We start from the raw sequence: 10,945 nt of genomic DNA on the forward strand, positions 1-10,945 counted from the left end.
GGCAAAACTGGACGGCTACATGCAAAAACGTGGGCTCAGATCTCTGCCTAACACCATGTACAAAAGTAAGATCAAAATGATTAAAGACCTCAACATCAGACCAGAATCCAGAAGGTACATTGAAGACAAAGTTGGCAAAACCCTCCATGACATTGAAGCTAATGATATCTTCAAAGATGTCACGTCACTGGCCAAGCAAGTGAAAACAGAGATAGACAAATGTGACTATCTTAAACTAAGAAGCTTCTGCACCTCCAAAGAAACAGTGACCAAAACACAAAGACAGTCTACAGAATGGGAAAGTATAGTCTCCCAATAAACATCAGACAAGAGGTTGATATCAAGGATATACAAAGTACTGGTTGAACTCCACAAGAAGAAAACATCCAAAAATGGGGCGACAAAATGAACAGAAACTTTCTCAAATAAGAAATCCGAATGGCTAAAAGGCACATGAGAAAATGCTCTACATCATTAATCATTAGGGAGATGCAGATCAAAACAACAATGAGATATCATTTCACACCACAGAGACTGGCCCACATCCAAAAGAACAAATGCAACCGGTTTTAGTGCAGGTGTGGTGAGAAAGGGACCCTTTTTCATTGCTGGTGGGAATGCAGACTGGTTCATCCCTTTTGGGAAACAGTATGAACAATTCTCAAAAAATTAGAATTTGAGCTCCCAATTGACCCAGCAATACCACTCCTGGAAATATATCCCAGAGAGGCAATAAAGTATAGTCGAAGTGACGTCTGCACATGTTATTTCATTGCAGCACTCTTTACAATAGCTAGAATCTGGAAAAAACCTGAGTGCCCGAGAACAGATGACTGGTTAAAGAAACTTTGGTACATCTACACAATGGAGTACTATGCAGCTGTTAGAAAAGATGAAGTCATAAAATTTACATACAAGTGGTACTACAAGGAAAGTATCATGCTAAGCGAAATGAGTCAGAAAGAGCGGGATAGACACAGAAAGATTGCATTCATCTGGGGAACATAAAGTAACAAAATAGGAGACTAACACCCAAGAGTATCCTAGATAAGTACCAGGAGGTTTACTCCATGGCTTGGAGGCTAGCCGCACATGCTAGGGGAAAACGCAGCTCAAATAGAGAAGGGAGCACCAAATAAAGGGTGTTGGGAGGATCCTCCCAGGATGGGAGGTGCATGCTGAAAGTAGACTATAGACCAAATATGATTGCCACTCAGTGCTTCTTTTGCAAACCACAGCACCCAAAAGGAGTGAGAGAACAAAAAGGAATGCCCTGCCACAGAGGCAGCATGGGATTGGGGTGGAAGTGGTGGGTGGTTGGATACTGGAATCAGTGGTGCTGGAGAATGGGCACTGGTGGAGGGATGGGTCTTTGATCATTGTATAACTTAATCCAAGCACAAAAATTTGTAAGTCTACAACTGTACCTCATGGTGTTTCACTAATAAAAATTTAAAAGAAAAAAGAAAAAAAGAAAAAAAAATCAGATCTTCCATCCGTCCCTAGGGTTTCTATTATTGTTATCATATAAGGCTGTAGTTCTTTTTTTTTTAAGAGTTTTAAAAGCTATTTCAGGGATATTTTTGGTTTAGCTTAGTTTTTTTTTCATTTTTAAAATAATTTTATTTATTGAATCACCGTGAGAGCAGTTACAAAGATTTTGGGTTTAAGTCTCGGTCATACAATGAAACACCCGTACTTTCACCAGTGCCCATCCTCCAACACAAAAACCCCAGTATACCCCAATGCCACACCCTCCCCCTACCTGTGGGGCAGATGATTTCCACATTGCTCTCTCTCTTTACTTTGATTACATTCAATAGTTTGACACCAGACCCCCCATTAATATTTGGGATTTTACCCCAACACTCAGATCTGCTGAAAAGGCAACAGTAGACAATTTGTTTTCTATTGCTGGTTATGAATAACATGTGATGTCAAGTGGCTGCAGTAGTGTCTGCACGATTTTGAAATTCTGAAATATTAACACTTAAATCTGGAGGCATTTCTGCCAAAAACTGTTGGGTTCTGAGATTTGTTCCTGAGTCTCTGGGATCATGGCCATTAAGCAGCTTGATCAGAGCCAGAATGGCCATTCATGGGCAGCGACTCGCTGCCTCCTTGGGACGGGGAGAAAAGGGCCAGCTCCACCCCCATCCTGTGAGGTCTCGCCTGTCTCGTCACTGAGGGCCCAAACCTGAGTGCCGAATGGCTGCTGGAGGATGGCAGCCACTGAGCTAACTAGGGGGAGCAGGAAGAGGGACAACACCCTTTCCCCCCTGGGGTTGCCTGGTGACAGTAACATATTGTGGGGTCTGTACGCATTTCTGCCAAAAGTCACTGGGTTTCGAGATTTGTTTCTGAGTCTCTGGGATCATGGCCATTAAGTAGCTTGATCAGGAGCCAGAGAGGCCGTTCGTGGGCAATGACTTGGGGTCTCGTTGGGGTGGGGAGGAAAGGGCCAGCTGCACCCCCATCCCGTGAGGCCCCGCATGTTTTGTCACTGCGGGCCCAAACCTGATTGTCTAGTGGTCTCTGGAGGATGTCAGCCACCAGGCCGCCGGGGGGGGGGGGGGGGGCGGGGGGGGAGGGGGGAACTGGCCAAGTCACAAACCCTGTTCCCACCTGGGTTGGCCTAGTGCTGGTAACCTACTGTAGGGACTAGACGCATTTCTGCCAAAACCAGCTGGGTTTCGAGATTTGTTTCTGAGTCTCTGGGATCATGGCCATTAAGCAGCTTGATCAGGAACCAGAGAGGCCGTTCGTGGGCAGTGACTCGGGGTCTCGTTGGGATGGGGATGAAAGGGCCGGCTCTACCCCCATCCAGTGAGGCCCCGTGTTTCTAGTCTCTACGGGCCCAAACTTGACTGTCCAATGGCCTCTGGAGGATGGTGGCCACCGGGCCGCTAGGGGGAACAGGCCAAGGCACTAAACCTTTTCCCACCTGGGTTGGCCCAGTGCCGGTAACCTACGGTAGGAAAAGGACGCATTTCTGCCAAAAGCCGTTGGGTTCCGAGATTCGTTTCTGAGTCTCTGGGATCATGGCTGTTAAGTAGGAACCAGAGAGGCAATGCCTCCAATTATAGCTGAGCCAGAGGAGGTTTGTGGGTGTGTCTCCCACACACCTAACTTTTGGCTCTTTACTTTCTTGGCAAACTTTGCCCCAAGTTTTTGGGGTCTATCCAAAGTCACAGCAGCAATTTTGGGGGTATATGTAAGTCTGTAGGCGCCATCAGGTTGCTGATGCATTCGCCTCACAGGTGCAGATTGACCTGCTGGCGGCACCATACCCCCTGGTTTAGCTTAGTTTTATTTTTGGTGTTTGGCTATACCTGGCAGTGCTTAGAGGCAAATCCTGTTGCTCAGAGTTTGTTCCTGGTGGTGCTCTGAGTCCCCTATAGTTCTGGGGATTGAACCCGGTACTTTCATATGCAATGTATATACTCAGCCCATTGAGCCTTTTCTCTGGCTTCTTGGCTTCTTAAAAAATAGTATTTTAAAAGATTATTCCTTATCAATCTGTCTAGTAGAGTATTTGTTCATTTACTGTTCAGATATTTTGACAGAAATTGTTTTGAACGTCAGGAACTCAACAAGTGTTTGCAGATTGGGTTTTTGCAGAGATACTTCAAGATTTAAGTAGGCTTACTCCCATCATCAGCCCAAACTAAAATGTAAGGCATTCTAAGGTATTCTCTCCATGTCTGTATTACCTCATTATATACATGACTTTCCTAATTTCTCAAAGTATCTCACTTCAGTTCTTTTTAAGACCTTAAATCAGAGGTAGATTACCTCCCCTCCCCCTTTTTTTAATGTAAAAGGCCATTCAGGTATTTACATTTTTTCTTCTTTTTCTTCTTTCTCTTTCTTTCTTTCTTTCTTTCTTTCTTTCTTTCTTTCTTTCTTTCTTTCTTTCTTTTTGCTTTTTGGGTCACACCTGGCAATGCACAGGGCTTACTCCTGGCTCATTCACTCAGGAATTACTCCTGGTGGTGCTCGGGGGACCATATGGGATGCTGGGAATCGAACCCAGGTCGGCCACGTGCAAGGCAAACGCCCTACCTGCTGTGCTATTGCTCCAGCCCCATTCAGATATTTTAACATCATTCATTGGCCTTAGAAACCAGGTGGACGTGCCATGGGTAGCTAAGCAGGAGCATACAGTCTGTCCTGTCATGTACCAGAGGCAGTACGTATGATTTTGTAGACACAAATGTGACCCACAGGCTAGATATTCTACACCCATACCTTAGATCAGTGTTTCTCAAACTTTCCTTTCTCTGTCTCCTCCTTATCCTCCCAGTGGCCACCTAGTCTTAAATAGTGTCCCTGTTATTTTTGCGATTTTTACCTGTGATCCTCCCTTGGAATATTCTGGTGACTTAATCAGACTAAATAGGCTCCCTTCCCAGCTGAAAAATACTGCCTTAATGTGTTTTACCCATAATCTCTTGCTCCAGGCATCTTGATTTTTTATGAGCAACATGTACTACTTTTTTATTTAACCCTTCAGTTCCCTCCAGGTTAGGAGATACAGTGATGAACATTTTGCCCTTCACTCATCACTATACAGAATAGAACTGAGTAATGCAATAATTTGCAAAAGGTGTGCTCTGCGCCCTGCAGTTCAAGGGAGGGAACTTTTAACTAGACTGTTAACTCTAACTAAATTTACCTTTTGTATCAAGGGGTACAGTGCAGAGTGGATAAAACTCCAGTTTCCTATAATTTTAAGGATTAATTTTTCTTGATTGGGAGTTTGCATGATTGCTACAAAACTTTGATTATTTTCCAGGCTTTGGCAAATTAGATCAGACAGTTATATTTTATTTCTTTGATTTCTTGGTTGGGGAAAGATTGCTTAGAGTCTCTGAGCCAACAGCTTGTCTGGCATCAACATCATTATCTCTACTATTAAAGTGTGTTTGAGGACATTCACTTTCTGGACTCTTGTTCAATTAGTGCAATTTGTTTTATGCTCTGCTTCCTAAATTACAATCATAGGGCCTGTCATCTTAGTCATTGTTTTGAAATCAACCTTAATTTGACAGAGAAGCAGCAAACCTACAATAGAATTCTTATGAATACCAACTTTTGCAGAGAAGAACATGTAAAAATATTGAAAACTCTAAGTGGAGTTCAGATAGCAAAATTTACTTCAGTGGAAAAGAAAGTTAGAGTTTCAGCAAATGCAACAGATGCACAACACTTTGTATGAACTTTTGTTTAATGAATTCTCTATCTCTTTGATTTAACAAAAATCTAGTTCTCAGTGGGAGATGATCCAAGATATCTAGCTAAGGAGAAACTGTGCTTGATACTTCTGCAACCACTGGAAAACCTTCATCAAAATTTGGATTAACCATAGAAAATACCTGAATCTGAAATTAAAAATGGGATATAAAGAGAGGTCCAAAATGGATTCCATCACCAAGAACTATAAAACACTATGGACAACCATACTGCATTCAGGAAAATTTATAAGGTACAGAATGCTGAATTGGGAAACAAGGTGGGCTAAACACTCCGACCATGGAAAAGGATTGGGAGCATAGCAATAAACCTTTTTATATATGCATATCTTTGTATATATCAGTATACAGTGAATTTATGACAAAGGAATCGAGCATGGGTAAAGACAAGGAATTCTCTTTACCATTAGTGATGGGAAAACAGCATCAATAGCCACTTGCAAAAGAAGGAAATAGAACTACATTTTCACACTGTGCATTAAAGTTAATTTAAAATAGAATAGAGACTTATATGCCAGAACCAAACCCATGCTGTACATCAAAGAAATATTCTATGGTATTGGCTTTATTTATTTATTTATTTTTATTTTTTTGCTTTTTGGGTCACACCTGGTGATGCACAGGGGTTACTCCTGGCTCTGCACTCAGGAGTTACTCCTGGCTGTTCTTAGGGGACCATATGGGATGCTGGGAATCGAACCCGTGTTGGTTGCGTGTAAGGCAAACACCCTACCCGCTGTGCTATCTCTCCAGTCCATAGATGGTATTGGCTTTAGCAATGTCTTCTGTGACTTCACTCCTTTGACAAGGAAAACAAAGGAAAAAAACCAGTACTATTGAATCCTAGGAAAAACCTTTTGCAGTGCAAAAGACTCTATTGGTAAAACAAAAATCATCCTACTGAATGTGAAAAAGTATTCACTCACCATACACCCGACAGGGGCACACTCACAGAGTTCCTTAACTAAGGCATAGGGAACTTATTCAAAGTGCAGGGAACTCACACAACTTAATAAGACAACAAATAAATCTCAGAAGAGAGCAACAAACTGCAGGGATGCCTACAGACATTACCAGATTGAGTCTCATTCAGGGTGCCCCAAAGGGGGACAGATGAGACCAGCCCCTATCCCAAAAGAGCTCCAGCAGGCGAAAACCTCCAAAACCCAATCACCACCATGCTCTGTGGCCCATCTGCTCAGGAAGAGCCTCACACATGAAAACGAATCTGCTGAAAATCCCACGTATGCGGTATTTGTGACAGAATTCTCCAGGATCTCACGGAATCAGCAGTGGAAGACCTCCCCTCATCTCCCTGTTCTGGGAGCCTGGCAGTCACACCCACGACCAGCCTCTGGTGCCATATAAGCTCATTAAAAGCCATGACCTAGAGACTCACACACACAAAATCTTGGAAGAGAGCCAGAAGCTGCAGAGAAGCCTCCAGACCCCAAAGTCACCATGCAGTTAAAAATTTAACTCTATCACCCTACTTAAAATTTTAGAATTCCTGGAGTGTGCACCTCATTTGTAGCTATGCAACATCTAATTCTCTAAGCCACTGATGCACTAGGAGTAGCATGCCATATTTACTGGGGTGTAAAGAAGACAACCTATCTCAATAAAAAAATATTATCACACAATACTCAACCTGTAACTGGGGTGTAAAAAAGACAACCTATCTCAATAAAAAATATTAGCACACAAGACTCAACCTGTAACAACATGTTGGTAATCTCTTATACAAGAGCTTAATGTCTCCAAGGTGTGCTACAAAAATCTTCACACACTTTGCTCTAAGGAAAACTTTTGGGTCATTTTTAGTGAATTATTCATAATAAGCAATACAAAATAAATTATTTAGGATGTGTCTTTGGAAGCAGGACTGTACTACTGTACAAGAAGGGGGACATCCACGACATTGGCAACTATCGCCCGATCTGCCTGTTGTCTGTCATCTACAAGCTGTTCATTCAAGTCATCCTAAATAGGATTGGAAGAATACTAGATGAAGGACAACCATGCAAGCAAGCCGGGTTCTGTAAAGGATTCAGCACGATCAACCATATCCACACGATAACCATGCTCATTGAGGTTTCTTGGGAGTTCAAGATGCCGCTTTGTCTAATGTTCATTGATTTAAAGAAGGCCTTTGATTCTGTTGAGACGGAAACTGTCTTCAAAGCCCTAGCCAATCAGGGCATTCAAACTCAATACATCAGGATCCCCCGTGAGCTGTATTGCGGATTCACTACCAGGATCTCACCATTCTACAAAGAAGTGACCATCGATGTCAAGAGAGGGGTTTGGCAGGGTGATACCATTTCACCGAAACTCTTCAGTGCCACCCTTGAGAACGTCATGCTGTGACTGGATTGGGAAGGAATGGGAGTGAAGTTAGACGGTCAGCAGGTAACCACCTCCGCTTTGCTGATGACATTTTTCTAATAACACCAAACATTAGTCAAGTGGCACAAATGCTGGCTGACTTTGACCGTGAGTGTGGAAAGGTTGGACTTCAGCTGAATCTCTGAAGACAATGTTTATGAGAAACAGTCTCGTTCCTGACGTCCCATTCGCTCTCAACAGAACAACCATCTCCGAATGCAACAGTTATTGTACCTAGGTCGAGAAGTCAACATGACGAATGACCTGGCACCTGAGTTGCGCAGGAGGAAGAGAGTGGCTTGGAACGCCTTCAAGAGCATTGAAGAAATAGCTCAGAGGACTACGAACCTCCAGCTCCAGGCACATCTCTTCGATTCCACTGTTCTTCCTGCATTAACATATGCCTCAGAGACCTGGGCGTATGAAAACAGGATGAGAACACTATCTGGGTCTCCCAAAGAGGAATCGAAAGAGATATGCTTGGAGTATCTCGCTTCACTCAAATGACAGAAAGAATTCGGAGTTGCGACCTCTGTCGACAATCAAGAATCAGGGATGCTGTCTCATTTGCCGAGTCGTTGAAAATCAGATGGCTGGACATGTAATGAAATTTGGAAACGACTGCTGGACTAGAGCCCTTACCGACTGGATTCCACGGCAGTTAAAAGACCATGTGGCTGCCCACCTATGAGATGGTCAGACTTCTCTGTCAAGACCCTGAACAATCGGTTTGAGGCTCTTTGTGTTCCTAGAATGAGCAGACGCCATTGGGTTACACTAGCACACAACAGGGACAAATGGAGATGTTACTGGTGCCTGCTCCAGCAAATTGATGAGTAAAGGGATGTCAAGTGATCAAGTGTCTTTGGGGCAGGCTTGGGTAGTGGTGGGAAAATTTGAAATAACTGGGAGTGGTAACATGTAATGATGGTGGAATTGGTGTTGGAATATTGAATGAAATAAATTATTATGAACAACTTTATAAAAATATCTTAGCAAGACAAAGCCATCAAAAATGGGACGTGCTGAGAGACATTCTCTGAAAAAGACAATAATGGCCAACAGGGTTATGAAAAAATTCTTATCACCACTGATTATGAGGGAAAGGTAGATTAAAGTAACAACTAATGAGAGTGGTGGCCTATAGAAAAAAGGCCAGGTTGGAGCTTTTTGGAAAGCCAGGTATGAGCTGGTCGTGACGGGGCGACTGAAACCTCATGGGAAGGGGGGCATTCCTGGTTCATCCTTCACGCCCTACCGAGGTCACGAGTTGTCCCCCACGAATGGCTCTCCGGCACAGCCATGGCTCCAGAAGCACAAGGACTTAATGCAGAGACCGGCAGCTTGCGGCAGAAAAGTGAATGGAGTATGCATTAATCCACGCCACCATGCCTGCCCAGAAGGGAAAGGGTATTGCTCCCTTCCACCTTTTTCCCTCTGGACAGCAAGATGGCCACAGCCTCGGAGCTTTTTGGAAAGCCAGGTATGAGCTGGTTGTGATGGGGCGACTGAAACCTCATGGGAAGGGGGGCGTTCCCGGCTCGTCGTTCATGCCCTACCGAGGTCAGGAGTTGCCCCCCACGAGCGGTTCTCTGGCACGGCCATGGCTCTAGGGCTCTAGAGTCACAGAAACCAATCTTATAATTATCTGACTCTTGGCAGAAATACTTCCAGGCTTAATAAGTAAAATGTCAGAAATCCAAAATCGCGTGGCCGCCATCGCAGTCGCGCGACATCATTTGGTTCTTGTAACTGGCTGTAGAAAATAAATTATTTCACAATGCCTTTTCAGCAGGTCTGATTTGGGGGTGTAAACTCTAAATAATAATGGTGCATCTTTTGTCGAAACAATGAATCTAATGAAAATAGATAGAGTGTTAGCTAGAATTCATCTACCTCACAGGCATTGGGAGGTGTGGGAGGGGGGTATATTGGGTTTCTTGGTGGTGAAAAATAAGTACTGGTGAAGGGAAATATGTTTGATGATTGCATGACCAAGACTTAAACCTGAAAGCTTTTTAATTTTTCCCACAGTGATTCAATAAATAAATAAATACATTTTTTAAAAAAAGAAAAAATGCTTGGAACAACAAATACTGGTGGGATTGTGGTTGGAGGTAAGGAACCCTTTCTTTCTTTCTTTCTTTTTGAAATAAATAGATTTTATTTGAAGGATTTTTAAGGTGTGGAGGGGGAGAGAGTGAGAGAGTAAAATACTCAAGAGAGAACCCGGGCTTCTCCAAGGGCGGAGAGAGCCCCTACACACATACTAATATTAGACAGGAAAGCATGAAAGTACACATCTCAAGAGGGGAGATGAGAGTGACACATGTGCTCAGCCCACTTGTGCTCAGCCACGTAGGCGCAAGCAGCCCAGGAGCTCAGACAGCATATGTGTGCCCTTCCTTTGTTCAAGGTGGCCTTTATAGGGTTTCTCCAACCTGCTCCCAGGTGGGCCCGTTGCTACTGAGGTTACCAAGGGGGTTGGGAAAGGTGACGGTCTTCTTTGAAATTCCTTTCCTGGCCTTTTGTTCCTGCAGGAGCTTCTTTGGGTCTGCTGCTGGAGCCAGGTGAGGGTCTTATTAAGTCTTAGTTCCTGTTTTTCTATTTTCTGCAGGGCTGGCTTTTGTCATTGACTTGGGAGGGGGCCTACCCTGTCTACCTGCCTACATCATATCGTTCCCTAGAGACTTCACCACCATCTTTAAGGGGAAAATGGTTGGTGTTCCATCTTATGAAGCTGCTTCATGCTGACAGAGGGGTGCAGACCCTGCCTGTGCAAGGGGGAAATCTCATGCTACCTTAGTTAATAATGGGCCCCAGGCAATGAATTGGTTGGGAAAGGAACCATTTCTTAATGTTGGTGGGAATGTAAACGGAATCAGTCTCTCTGAATAATAGCCTGGAAATTTCTCCAGAAAATTCAAAATAGAACTACTATATGATTTAGAAATTATGTTACTATCTACTATCTTTTCCAAGAACAGAAAAATACTAAGTCAAAAGGACATATTTATGCCTATATTCATCACTGTGCTCAGCCACGTGGGCACAAGCAGAACAGAACAGAATGAATTATTTCATTATTATAATAGCCAAGATCTGGAAACAACACAAGTGCCCAATGAAGAAAGAGGATAAATAAGAGGATAAAGATGACGTGGTACATATTCACAGTGAAATATTACTCAGCTATCAGCAAGACGAAATTTTGCATTTTGCCATAACATATGTAATTGCAGAGGGACATGCTAAGTGGAAGAATGAAGATAAATACTGGATAATTTCTTTCATATATGCTA

At 43.3% G+C, this 10,945-nt stretch overlaps 1 pseudogene; it reads left to right on the forward strand.

The window, feature by feature from the left end:
- LOC130038092 (nascent polypeptide-associated complex subunit alpha-like) overlaps positions 1-10,397 on the forward strand; it is a 125,643-nt pseudogene extending 115,246 nt beyond the window's left edge.
- The last annotated feature ends 548 nt before the right edge of the window (positions 10,398-10,945 follow it).

The sequence above is a fragment of the Sorex fumeus genome, unplaced genomic scaffold (assembly GCF_029834395.1).
Source record: "Sorex fumeus unplaced genomic scaffold, SorFum_2.1 ptg000073l, whole genome shotgun sequence".
NCBI lineage: Eukaryota > Metazoa > Chordata > Mammalia > Eulipotyphla > Soricidae > Sorex > Sorex fumeus.